The sequence below is a fragment of the Coenobita brevimanus genome, chromosome 109, assembly GCF_032717465.1.
Source record: "Coenobita brevimanus isolate Jiangsu-jjx chromosome 109, ASM3271746v2, whole genome shotgun sequence".
Classification (NCBI taxonomy): domain Eukaryota; kingdom Metazoa; phylum Arthropoda; class Malacostraca; order Decapoda; family Coenobitidae; genus Coenobita; species Coenobita brevimanus.
Window position 1 is genome coordinate 34,567,497 of NC_137062.1, and position 11,602 is coordinate 34,579,098.

The window sequence follows — 11,602 nt, forward strand, 5'->3', positions numbered from 1 at the left end:
TTTCGTCAGTTTTGTTAAATTACCTATACACACATGCCAATACATTGTAAGATTATGTTGTTTAGAGGAGACTATTTCTTTGTTTCATGTTATTGCATATGCAATTTGGAGACAATATTGAATACAGTAGGGACCATTCTGGCATAATTTGTGCTCCTCCTGGTCTGGGAAAGTTTTCAATTTAATGGAGAGAATCAGTGTTTGAATCAGTGCATTAAATCAAGCAGCTACTGACAAACAATTATTAGCAGTCAGGGAACAAAATTAATAAACAGCACTCAGATCAGTTCCTCATGAAGCTGCTCATTCTCAGGGACAAAAGTTTTCCCCATTTTCCATTGCTTGTTTCTTAGGCCACATCTCACTTTCCTCCCTCACATATTGTATCAAAGAATCATCGTGGCTTAGGAGTATTAGTCAGGGGAGGAAGTCAAGTACTGGATATGAAATATTAGGGAAACTTTTATCTGTGGTAATGAAACGTACTGTACCAGGTTCCTTTCAGTACCGGCATATGAAACTTGGTCATTGGAGGAAAAGGCAGAGTACAAGAGGTGAAAATATGAGGTGAAAACATGTACCTCACAATACAACAGTCATCAGTAATACTTTGCATATTCATATCTCCAGACTAGTGATCCTTGTGTACAGGTTTTAAATAAATGCAGGTGTACAGGTTGTATTTAAATGCCAATAATAATATGAGAGAGGGGGTCTGAGCTGGGAGCAGAGCAGTGAAATGGTGGGGGACAGGGCGACATGGAGGCGATTTATTTGTCGCCACCCCTTACGGGAATAAGTCGTCTGGCAATAGATAGAATATTTTTGGCATTTATTTACAACCTGTACACTTTCAACCGACATCAGCACAAGTGGTTACTCTGGCAAGATCATGTAAGCATTAGACAGTTGGCAAAGGAATTATTCACAAGTGATCATTAAAGAAACAGCTGAGGGTCATGTGTTTTAGTTGGTTTAAGAGGCATTGTAGCACCTCTTCCTTAGCAGTTTACTTTGTGTGTTATACCTTAACTCAATCTTGCATGCTATTTACAGTACAGTACCGGTATATCAGTTTAATACTTACATTGGTGCTAGAGAGAGGCCCTTATGTGGTGGCACAGAAAAAATGATAACTGGCTGGTGAAGCTGCCGAGTAAATATCATAACTTCCCTCCCCATCTCTCAAAAAGTATATGGTGAAATGCAGAAGGGCACCTCAGCCTGCAGTCCACTGTGTTTGCATCCAGATGAGCGTAGGGTTGCAGCTACTACTACTGCTACCTGTAATTATGTCATTTGGTTGTTAACGTACCTTTATAGAAGGATATTAAGGTGTAATGAGGAAATACTAAGAAATCTGTGTTGAGATCTCCATAGCCACATAGACTACAACCTTCATCCATACTTTGGATAATACTTCTAGCTAACTGAAAATAGTACTCTTGACAACCCTGTGGTGGAAGTATTGTACTGTACTGTAGTCGGTATGTTTTCATATGACAGAAATAGGCCATCTCAACTTGAATACTGTACTATGGTTGCATAAAATTCTTTAAGCTTTAATTCTCAAGTGGGAGAGAGTTGTGTAACAGATACTTGCTAGTCAAATCACCCCTCCAGTCTGAATACACTGGGCCATGAACTATTCAGAAAAGGATTGCAGGTTTTTTTCAGGTTAGATTAAACACATTGTAGGATGTGGTATCAGGTAGTAGATGTATAGTTGATTAAAAACTGTGTTTATCTGGAACAGCTTATGAAAATTTTTAATATATCCTTTAACTTTGCATGTATGTCTAGGCCTGTTTTGTTTGTTCCTTGATATTGATTATTTTTTTTCATTTACTCAGACCATCACTAAATCATTTTATTTACATTAAGAATGATTTTTCTTATAATGGTGGACAAAAGAACTGATAAAGGTATTGGAGTGAAAATGTTAAAACAGTTGATCATAAACAAGGAACATTTAATTTTGACTGACACTGTACTGTCTGGAATATTTGCCTTGCAAAAAAGTTGTTAATTTAGAGAGAGTGTTCAGTCATGGGCAAATATCTACCAACAATTTACAAACATCTACCAGCAGTGTTTCCTGTCCTCCACATGTCCCATTCCTCCCTAAATGTCATATACTGTCATTCCTTCTCACTTATTTGTTGTGTTTCTTGTTGCTATCATAAAAATTTTTCTTATGATGTCTTCCATTGTCACAGGTGGTTTAGAATTGTTTTTCTATATCTATCTATCTATTGCCAGACGCCTCAATCTCATTTGGGGTGGCCACAAACAAATCGCCTCCAAGTTGCCCTGTCCCCCGCCATTTCACTGCCCTGCTCCCAACTCACACCCCCCTCTCTCATATACCTCTCCACCCCATCCCTCCATCTCATCCTCGGCCTCCCCCTCCCTCTTCCCCCCTCCACCTCACTCACATACACTCTCTTCGTCAGTCTTTCACCCTCCATCCTCTCAACATGATATTATGATACAGGACTTTTGTTCTCACCAGGTGAATATCCCTAACCCCCCCCTCAGCTCACTTGAGTTTTATTCAGATTGGAGGGTTGATGTAACAAGAAACCAGGATGACTCATTTCATCCATCCATCCATTATCTAATCCTAACTCATAACAAAGGCTCATCAGATTTTGCACAATATGTATTCAAGTTGTGGAGTCAAATTGCCAATAGTAGTGTTGGCTGAAGGTATTGTATTCCTTCCTCCCATTGGTGAGTGGTGTGCATGTGGCATTTGTAGTTATTAATGAAGAATATGAATGAATATAGGTACATATTTCTGCTTACTTCACAGTGTTCAGTTATACACATTCCAGCATTGCAGTTCTGTCACATGTACACCAAGGACCACAGGGACCAGTAAAGTGTCTAGTTAGGGACAAAATTTGGTCTACTTTACACTAGGGGTATGTCTTTCACTGTCCATCCTGATACTGTGTAAAAAATATAGCCATTTATGGATAGTGAAGCATACCAAGCCTCTCATAGTTTAGGAATATTAATCCAGTGGGGGAAAGTAGCTGATGTGAAATATTGTACATCATTAGACAAACTTTTTTATCAGTGGGATGAGAAACATACCAAGCCTTTCTGAGTTTAGGAAAATTAGCCAGGAAAGGAAAGTGACAAGTAGATGTGTAATATTAGTTGAACTTCTGTACATATGGCCAGAGAAGCATACCAAACCACTCTCAGCATAGGAATATTAGCCAGTAAAAGGAAGTGACAAGTAGAGGTGAAATCAGGTGAACTTTTGTATCTATGACCAGAGAAGCATACCAAGCCTCTCAGCTTAGGAATATTAGCCAGTAAAGGAAAGTAACAACTAGAAAAGGTTAAATAGTAACAGAAATTATCAGTGAGCAAAGAAACATGCCTCTCTCAGCTCAGTAATATAAACCAGGAGAGGAAAGGAAGTAGGAAAGTGAAGTATTGGGTGAACGTTTGCCGTGAACACATGATTAATTAAGTGGATATGCAGTACTAAAACAGACTAGACTGATGAAGCATGTGATTCATTAAAGTAATACTGATAGGCACAATACTTACCCATGTGCAGCATGACCATCTTTCCTCTTCCATCAACATCACTGTCATTGTTTTATACCATTTGTTGTCCTCTTCAGTATCCCTGTGTCAGATATGCTTACGATTTATGTAGATTCTTGCTTGCGTCACCATCTGCTTTGTTGTATCCATCATCCCCTTTGATTTTTGTCGGATCAGCCTCATCCTTACTCCTCGTGACCTGAAACAATGATACTGCCATAGAATCAGCCTTTGTTGCATTCACACTTACAGGTGTTTTTGTTGGGGAATGAATTGTGTCTTGAGTGATGTTGAGAGGAGGGAAGAGGGAGAAAGGTGGAGGAAGAGTGGCACCATCCCCAGTTTACATTTTTATCATGGCCTTGACTTCTTTTTTTCCCTCAGGTTTATTCACTTGTTCCTCTTAGCCCTAAGTCATTTTTTTTTTTTTTAGTTGCAAAAAAAAAAAAAAAAAAAAAAAGACTCCTTTTTTTATTTATTCATTTTTTTGGTGGGGGGATGGTCAAATGGGAATGTAGGGGCTTTAAATTCATTGGTGGCAAATCGTAACTCACAGAAATTGTTATGAAAATGCTTGGGCCTTCTCTGTGGCTTTATTGTGTATGTAGCCTAAAACTGTAAAAATAACAGTGGTCTGGTTAGGCTTCTGAGGCGGGTTATATTTTGGGGGATAAGATGGAGATTGTGGTGGTGATGGTGGTGGTCAAGATGGAGATTGTGGTACTGGTATTGGTAGTGGTAGAGGTATTGGAGGTGGTTAAAGTGGTAATGGTAGTAGGAGTGGTATTTGTGGTGGTTCAAGTGGGGATTATAGTGGTTGTGGTATTGGTGGTGGTTAAGTGGTGGTGGTAGTGGTAGGGGTATTGGTGGTGGTGGTGGTGGTGGTTGAAGTGGTGATGGTAGTCTTAAGGGTATTGGTGGTGGTTTCAGTCTACTCAAAGTTCCAATTCACCCCAAAACACCCATTTCCCTATTATCCAACATGCATATCCTCCTGTCACTCTTCACTTACATCCTCCCCAGTGCTGTCATTGTAAGTGCAGTTAGGAATTGATGTCCAGATGCTTATTTAACTTCCATGAGTACGTATTAGGTCAGCAAAAAAAGAATACAGTACTGTACTTAAATCGTTGCAGTCTGACTCCAATAACAGGGATTGCTTCTTAATCTATAGCTTTCACTTGTGCTGTTGTTGCCCCAGGTTTATCAAATGTAAATCTGGTGGACTACAGACCAAGTTCCCCTTCTGTAGTCCATCATCATCTTTTAGGGAAATAGGGAACCAGTTGAGGGTCATTTGCTAAACCAGGCACATGGTATGCCCAGCTGTGTCACCACCTGAAGGTGTCCCGCTCCAGTAAATACAATGGTACAGATACACAAGATTGAGAGAATACAAAGAACAGCAACCAAGATGGTCCCCAGTCTGACAAACCTGTCATACAGAGAGAGGCTGGAAAAACTGGATTTGCCTTCCTTAGAGGAAAGGAGAAAGAGGGGAGACATGATTGCTGTGTTCAGGACCATGGTGGGAGTAGATAAAATTGACAAAGAAGATCTGTTTGTATGGGATAAGAGAGCAACGAGAGGACACGGAATGAAATTGAAAAAGTCAAGCTGCTTGAAGGATATCAAGAAATATAGCTTTCCTTACAGAAGTATAGACCTATGGAATAGCCTGGACAAAGAGATCGTCCAGTCTAAAAACTTAAACGAGTTTAAAGTTAAATTTGACTTATTGAGAAACAGCAACGGAAACTCACAAGCATAGTACATTCCGTGTGTATCACAATTAGGTATATTAGGTAAATACTTAAATATTTGGAACGACTTAGACAAAGAGGTGGTGCATGAGAAAAACATTCATGTGTTTAAAGGTAGACTTGATAAATGTGGATATGGAGACAGGACAACACGAGCATTGCTCAATTCCTGTATACTACAAATAGGTAAATACATATACCATAGACCCTCAGCACACCACCCCTGCAGTACTAATGTAAGGGTAATTATACTGTCATTATTGGCTGATCGTTGTTTAAGCTTTCCATTGTAATGTTCGTTGTAAAAAAAAAAAAAGAAAAAAAAAAGAAAGAGAAAAATGCTGTATATGACCTAATACTAATAATGTGATTTAAAACTAGTATCTGCATATAGTTTGCCTGCTTGTGCTTTGTAATGCATATGCACAGGTGGTTAGGACTATTTAGAATTGAATTAATCACCTGTTTCAGTATTAATACAATCAGCCCATGGACATCGTTTTCCATTTTATTCTTCCCATTCACTGACAATTTTCTTCATCTCAGGAGAGACTTAAAACTGGGGGGGTTAGATACGCCCCTGCAATACTAGAAACTGTCTCGAAGTGTCTGGAAAGTGGTTGAACTTGGGTATATACCATGTAAATAGAGTATATAAAACCTTTGAAGAAAAAGATATCCAGCCATCATTTCCCATCTGAGAGGTATCATCAGTACCTGTATGTACGAATTTATTTTTAAGAATTCCAGCAAAAATAGAGCTGCTTATATACTTTAGGTTTTTTCACCAATTGGTTCCAGATTTTCGTCCTTTTTCAAGCTTATTCCATACAGTTCATTGGCAGAGAAAGGCTGTGATATGGCCCTATGTTATTTCCAGTGTTACACATCCTGACTAGCATCACAAACTGAAATTAATCTAGTGTTACAACTTAGCACAAGATTGAGAGATGGCAGTGTTAGACCAAGTTAGAGTGAAAGCAGTATAATTTTGTAAAGTCTGCTTGCAAGAACTTGAATATTAAAAATTTCACGTATTACATACCCGTTTATTCCTTTCAGCACAGAGACGAGAAGGAAGTAAATGGTCAACAAGAATACAAGTACCTACATCCACTGCCTACAATTTTGGGGATTGAGCGTGAAGTTCGCATTCGGTTCGTTAACATCACCACCTCACAGACTCGCCTGGTGGAAGCTCGACCATCGGAAATTGACAGTGCGTATGTCTCACCTGTATGAGATGTATTTGAGGTATGTGGTGCATTTATTGCCAAGGTTTTTATGTTAATTCAGAATTATCGAATGCTTTATGGGCTTGAATAGTAGGGTAGGAACAGCATATTTTAGATTAGTAGGAAGGAATAGTTTAGCTTGCTTCGGTCATTTCTCCAGCACATAACTTTAGGTATTTTTTGGCATTAATTATTTATTGTTCATTTAGGTTTGTTGTTATTCCACTACGATTTAGAAGATAAGGTAATTACATAGAACCATCATGATTCTAGTAAGCAGGTCTATATTTTTTGTTATGCTAGTTTGAGGCTTGTTATGTGATAAACTTGTCTGGTATTATCACTTCCAAAATGCTCTGAAGATTAGGATAGTTTTGGATAGTAGCTACATACAAATCCTGTAATTCAAGCTAGTAGACCAGGAATAGTGCATAATTCAACCAACTTTGATAGTTTTGGTCATATACAAGTTTTAACTATTGAGGTATATAATTTCTTGGTGGGAACAGTCCTGCAGGCTTCTAACTTTTGGTTCCTTCTTCCTTGCATTAAAGAAAGAAAATGCTAGGCTAGATTTAAAGTAGGTATGGTAGCCTGTTAGGTTTAAGCTAAGTTAGGTTTTACACTGCCCTATCAGGTAATTAATTAAACCTAGCATCAGGGAGGGAGGTCATTTGTTTATTTATATATTTTCATTATATTTATATACCATTATATTAGAGTCCCTAGAGAGGTTGTAAAGTGGGCATTAAGAAAGCTTGGGATCGAGGAGTGGCTGGTTTGGGTGGTTATGGCCATGTATGTGGGTGCTCATACCAAGTTAAGGGTGAATGGAGATTTGAGTGATGAGTTTTCCATGAATGTTGGTGTGCATCAAGGGGTCAATCTTGAGCCCCTTGTTGCTAATCATGGTGCTTGAAGCCCTCTCATGTGACTAAAGAAAAATGGACTGTTGTGGGAGATATTGGATACTGATGATTTGGTGTTGATTGCACAGAATGAAAGGGAGGTGGAGGAAAGTTTTAGGAAGTGGAGCGCTGGTATGGGGCACAAGGGCTTGAGAGTAAGTACAGATAAAACAAAAGTGATGGTATCTAGGGCTGGTGGCAGTACTGTCAAAGAAGAGGGAGAGTGGCCATGTGCAATTTGCCACAAGGGTGTGGGAAGTAATTACATCTACAGTAGTGCAGTGTCTGTGATAATTTGTGCATAACAGATGTAGTGGTACTAGAGGTAGACTGCAAGATAATTCTGATTTCATGTATTTACCTATTTGTAGTATACAGGAATTGAGCAATGCTCGTGTTGTCCTGTCTCCATATCCACATTTATCAAGTCTACCTTTACACACATGAATGTTTTTCTCATGCACCACCTCTTTGTCTAAGTCGTTCCAAATATTTAAGTATTTACCTAATATAAACAATTGTGATATACACGGAATGTACTATGCTCGTGGGTTTCCGTCGCTGTTTCTCAGTAAGTCGAATTTAACTTTAAACTCATTTAAGTTTTTAGACTGGACGATCTCTTTGTCCAGGCTATTCCATAAGTCTATACTTCTGTAAGGAAAGCTATATTTCTTGATATCCTTCAAGCAGCTTGACTTTTTCAATTTCATTCTATGTCCTCTTGTTACTCTCTTATCCCATACAAACAGATCCTCTTTGTCAATTTTATCTACTCCCACCATGGTCCTGAACACAGCAATCATGTCTCCCCGCTTTCTCCTTTCCTCTAACGAAGGCAAATCCAGTTTTTCCAGCCTCTCTCTGTATGACAGGTCTGTCAGACTGGGGACCATCTTGGTTGCTGTTCTTTGTATTCTCTCAATCTTGTTTATATCTTTCTTTTTGTGTGGGGACCACACTACCGCTGCATATTCTAACCTGGGGCGGATCATGGCCACTATCAATTTTTTCATCATTTCCTCATCCATATAATGAAATGCTACTCTTATGTTAGTCAAGAGCTTACAAGTCTCTCCAACTATCTTGTTAATGTGCTTTTCTGGTGACAAACTATCTTGGACCAGCACTCCCAAATCTTTCTCTTCTCTCCTTTTTGTGATTAATTCATTACCCAAAAAATAATTCAGTGATGGTCTCCTGGTACTTTTACCCATTTCCAATATTTTACATTTCTTTACATTAAATTTCATTTCCCATGTCTGGCTCCAATTGTGTATCCTATCCAAATCCTCCTGCAGTATTTTACAATCCTCCTCAGCCTCTATCTTCCTCAGGATCTTTACATCATCAGCAAACAGACTTGCATAACTGTTCACTCCATCTACCATATCATTTACGTAAATCAGGAACATTACTGGCACCAACACTGAGCCTTGAGGGACTCCACTTGTTACTTCCCTCCATCCAGACATCTTTTCCTTTATTACTGTCCTCATTTGTCTGTCTCTCAAAAAGTCTCTCATCCATTCCAGAAGTTTCCCCTTTAGTCCTCCAGTATATTCTAGTTTCCACATTAGTCTCTTATGAGGTACCTTGTCAAAGGCCTTCTCTAAGTCTAAGTACACACAATCCACCCAACCATCTCTCTCCTGTACCACATCAATCGCTCTTCAGTAAAAGCTCAACAAGTTTGAAACACATGACCTTCCACTTCTGAATCCAAACTGACATTCAGCCAAAATATTCATCTCTTCCAGATATTTTATCCATCTGTCTTTCAGGATTCTCTCACACAATTTTGCGACCATGCTGGTTAGAGACACTAGTCTATAATTCAGGGGTTCTTCCCTGTTTCCTCCCTTGTAAATTGGTACCACATTTGCCCTCTTCCATTCTTTTGGCACTTTCCCCTTTTCCAGTGAGCATACAATTAAGCTGTGAATTTTATCCGCCAGTTGTTCTCTGCATTCCTTCAGTACCCAATTAGAAATTCCATCAGGTCCTGGGGCTTTCCTTACATCTTGAGTTTCCAGTAATTTATACACTTCCTGTACCTCCACTTTTATATCTTTCATCACTGGAACATTTCTAATCACTCCCTCCCCTTCCACAAGCTCCTTTTCTTTTGTGAAAACTGACTGGAAATGTTTGTTCATTATTTCTACATGCATTGCCACATCCTTAAAGACCTCTCCTTCTACTTTCAGCTTGGTGATTCCTTCCTTTTGTTTCAGTTTGCCATTAACAAATCTATAAAACAGTTTGGGTTCATCCTTGCATTTGTCAATTATACCTTTTTCAAAATTCCTTTCTTCTTCTCTACGTATTCTTGTGTATTCATTTCTTGTTCTTGTATATTCTTCCTTTGTTCTGTCGTTACCTCTCTTTCTCCAATTGTTCCACGCCTTATTTCTCTCTTTTTTTGCTATCATACACCTTCAATTAAACCACTCCTTTTTCCTGTTTTCTTTCCCTCTTACTCTTGGTACAAATTTTTCCACTCCCAAGTTATAGAGGTCTAGAAAGATATCCCACTTCCTCTGTATCTCTCTTGTTTCTCTGAATTTTCTCCAATCCGCATTTTCAAAAAAGTTTCTCAATCCTGTAAAATTTGCTTTGCCAAAGTTGTATCTTCCCTGTCTATGAAGCTCGTCTCTTGGCTCGACGTTTCCTATTAACATCTGGAACTCAATGACCACGTGATCACTTTTTCCCAAAGGACAGAGATATTCTAATGATTGTATTATATCGGGTTCTTTGGTGAACAGTAAATCCAACCTTGCTGGTGTGTCCTCACCTTGAAACCGTGTCTCTTCTTTGACCCATTGTGTCATCACATTATTCATTATTATATTTAATAACATAGTGCCCCACGAATCCTCGCCGCCTCCCGAGTACCATTCCTCCCAGTTCACCTCTTTACAATTAAAGTCACCCACCAAAATTATATTATTGCTTTTCTCAATTATTTTATGCAAGTAGCTAGCCATATCTGACAACATCTCATGGTATTCATCATCCTTCCATGCTCTCGTCTTTGGGGGAACATGCACTACCGCCATATCTCTCTTAACATTCTCTCCAGTTTCTAAATTCATATATATCACTTCAGCCCTGCCTTCTCCCATTTCCACAGTATCTACATTTATGTTGTTCTTCACTGCTATCATCACTCCTCCTCCCTTTTTTTCTTTTCTGTCTTTTCTCCATAGTTTGTATTTACCATTTCCCAAATGAACATCAATATCTTCTCTTAATTTGGTCTCTACAAAGCACATGACATCAGGTTCATGTTCTCTCAAGAAATCATTAATTTCGATCCTTGTCGATATGAAACCATCAACATTAGTATATATCACCTTCAAATTATTTTGGAGTTTGTCAGACATGAAAGGATTGAACTTGCTGGTGAGTCTCTTGAGTGTATGGAAGAGTTTTGTTATTTGAGAGATATGTCCTGGAGGTGGGGCTGAAGCCAGCTCTGTGGCTAGAAGCTGTTGCTTCTCCTAACTTCTGAGAGGGCTTTCCATGCCAAGGGATCTTTGTATGCAGCATATGTTAGGAGTGTAATGCTGTATGGCAGTGAGACCTGGGCAGTAAAGGAAGAGGATATTCGCAGGCTCAGATGTACAGAAATGACAATGATGAGGTGGATGTGCAGTGCATCCCTAAGTATGAAGCGTGGGGGAGCTACAGTAGGTTTATAATGAAAGAGTTGAGGGGTAGGATGGGACTGGAGTGTATTGGTATTGTGATGAGAAGTAGATTGAGATGGTTTGGGCATGTGGAGAGGATGGGGGATGATAGTTGGGTGCAGAAAGTGAGAAGTGTTAATCTTAGGGGTAGGGCTGTGACAGGTAGACCGAAAAAGACCTGGGACGAGGTTATTGAGTGTGACTTCAGGGATAAGGGACTGAATAGGGAAGGTGCCAAGGATCGAGCAGCATGGAGAGCTGCCATTATGTGACCAAGGCCGACTTTTGCAAGGATGTTGGAGCCTTCAAAAATGAACGAATGGTGTTTTTATGAAGTTGAGTTTGAAATATAAACCTGTTTGCAGTTTTAGCCACCATATTTTTCCGCATGCATTTTTTGTCTATAGTTGATTTGTTTTCACCTG